We start from the raw sequence: 2900 nt of genomic DNA, 5'->3' as shown, positions 1-2900 counted from the left end.
TCTTTCTTTCTTTCTTTCTTTCTTTCTTTCTTTCTTTCTTCCTTCCTTCCTTCCTTCCTTCCTTCCTTCCTTCCTTCCTTCCTTTCTTTCTTTCTTTCTTTCTTTCTTTCTTTCTTTCTTTCTTTCTTTCTTTCTTTCTTTCTTTCTTTCTTTCTTTCTTCCTTTCTTCCTTCCTTCCTTCCTTCCTTCCTTCCTTCCTTTCTTTCTTTCTTTCTTTCTTTCTTTCTTTCTTTCTTTCTTTCTTTCTTTCTTTCTTTCTTTCTTTCTTTCTTTCTTTCTTTCTTTCTTTCTTTCTTTCTTTCTTTCTTTCTTTCTTTCTTTCTTTCTTTCTTTCTTTCTTTCTTTCTTTCTTTCTTTCTTTCTTCCAGAAGAGGAAGAGAAACTAAGAGAGTAAGAAGTAGGGCAATTATTAACTAGGAATGAAGTCCTTTGGAGCTACCTTCTTGGGTCCAGGAGAGGATAATTTCTTAAATGAAAATCAATGCCTATCAGTCAAAGTAAAGAAAAAGTGCTCTCAACTGAGGCCACAGTTGAAAAGTGACCCTCTATATCTTGACACAGGTACCATAATAGTAACTAGCATTTTATAGCACTTTAATGTTTGCAGATATTTGCTATCTCATTTGATCTGCACAGCAATACTTTTATTATCCCCATTTTACATATAAGGAAACTGAGTCTGAGAAATGTTTAAGTGACTTGCCCAGGATCACAAAACTATTAAGTGTCTGAAAAGTTGGACTCAAGGCTTCCTTAAGCTCGAGTCCAGCACTGTATCATGACACCACATATCTGTTACCATAACATACACCTTTCTTACTGCTCTCACTTGTAGGAATCCTCTTGCATACAGAAAGGGACAGGGCCAGCAGTGCCTTGATATGTATACTGCATGCATGCCCTGATATTTAACTAGTTGAGTAACCTCAGGCAAGTCACTATATCTTTCTTAACCTTAATTTCTTCATATGCAAAATGGGGGAAGCATCATTTTTTTTTCACTAGAGTCTTCCAAGTGGAGACTCAAAGACCTCTTTTATTTTATTTTTAATTTAATATATTTTATTTTTTCTTGATTACATTTTTTAAGCAATGAGGGTTAAGTAACTTGCTCAAGGTTACATGGCCAGTTATTATTATTTTTGTGTGGGTGCCAAGTATCAGAGGCCAGAACTGATCCCAGGTCTCCCGACACTGGGACCGGCGCTCTTATTCACTGTGCCACCTGGCCTCCCCTAAACAATTGGGGTTAAGTATTGATTACATGTTAAAACAATTTTAAACATTTTTTAAAAAAAGTTTTGAGTTCTGAATTCTATCTCTTCCTCCCTCCACTCTCCCCTCTCTGAGACAATAAGCAATCAGATATAGGTTATACATATGCCGTCATGTAAAACCTTTCCATATTAGTCATTTTGTACAAGAAGACTTGAATAAAAGAAAAAGAATGAAGGAAAGAAAGTGAAAAATAGCATGCTTCAGTCTGTATTCAAACAATATTAGTTCTTTCTCTGGAGACATATAGTATGCTTCATCATGAGTCCTTTGGGATTGTCTTGGAGCATTGTATAGTCGAAGGCCTCTTTTAGAGGGCAGTGTAGAAGAGATTCCTATTTAGGTTCAGATTGGGTTAATTAGCCTCTGAGTGAGACGCTGGGATTGGAATGGTCTCACTTTCTAAATGAAACACAGGGTTTCCAGTAGTCCTTGAATGACCTACTCTTTTTTTATTTTTTATTTTTTTAGGCATTTGGGGTTAAGTAACTTGCTCAAGGTTACACAGCCAGTTATTTTTTGTGTGGGTGCCAAGTATCTGAGGCCGGAACCGATCCTGGGTCTCCCGACTCCAGGGCTGGTGCTTGTACTCACTGTGCCACCTGGCCGCCCCTTGAATGACCTACTCTTAAAGTGTTAACTGTGGTGAGAATATTTTGTAAACCTTATGGAAACGTGAGTTATTAAATTTCAGTATTTTAGAATTATTAAATTTTAGAGAGCCTACCTATATTGAACTTCTCATCTAGCTAATATGGGTTGTTAGCTGTAATAGACTAGGATCAGGCTAGAGATAGTGGATGGTTCAGTTCTATCCTTCTTCACGGTCTCCATTGAGAACACAAACCCTGATACTATGATGGTGTGTAGATGACATCCTCTTTTTTATAAAAAGACAACATATTCCCTTGGATCTTTTCAAACAGTTCTCTGTTATAGACCTTCTGGAAGGAAAATACTTTGAATTTCTTGCCATCTGGGTCAGCTGGCCTGGCTTCATTATGAGGTTTCAAGGAAACATGGTACTAAATATGAAGCTAAGTCCTGGGAAGTTGAATCTTTCCTTCCAGTTTGATAGAATGTACCAGTGTTGCCTACAGATTCAAGTTCAAATCCCTTAGCCAAACATTACTAATCAGGGTTGTCTACAAGTAGAATGAGCTGTTTCAGGAAGTCATGGGCTCCCCATAAATGCATTTCAGAGTCTGGATTTCTGTTTGGTGGTGTAATAGAGAGGGTTTCTGCTCAAGTATAAGTTGGATTAGATGATTTTTTTAGGTACCTTCCATCTCTGAGATTCTATGATTGAACTTCCTCTTCCTCTCAACAACCTGGTACCACTCTATCTTTCTAACCTAATGTCATATTATTATCTTCCACACACTTTGAACTCAGTGGTGTTCTACCATCCCCAATCTGGAGCCATTATCCTTCCAGCCTAATATGATATTATTCTCCACACACTGAACCCATGTTGACATGAACTCTTTGGCTATCCCCAAATCTGGTGCCACTTCTTTCCAGCCTAAATGGACTCTTTTCTTTAGATATATCCTATGTTTTTCCACTTCTGCACCTTAGTTCATGTTGTTCCCAATGAATCTCCCCTTTCTCCATCTTTACCT

This window comes from Petaurus breviceps, unplaced genomic scaffold (genome assembly GCF_028583685.1).
Source record: "Petaurus breviceps papuanus isolate PSGF00001 unplaced genomic scaffold, PetGlider_PUasm1.0 171, whole genome shotgun sequence".
NCBI classification, from domain to species: Eukaryota; Metazoa; Chordata; class Mammalia; order Diprotodontia; family Petauridae; genus Petaurus; species Petaurus breviceps.
The sequence above is the reverse complement of the archived record's forward strand: the minus strand, read 5'-3'. Positions refer to the sequence as shown.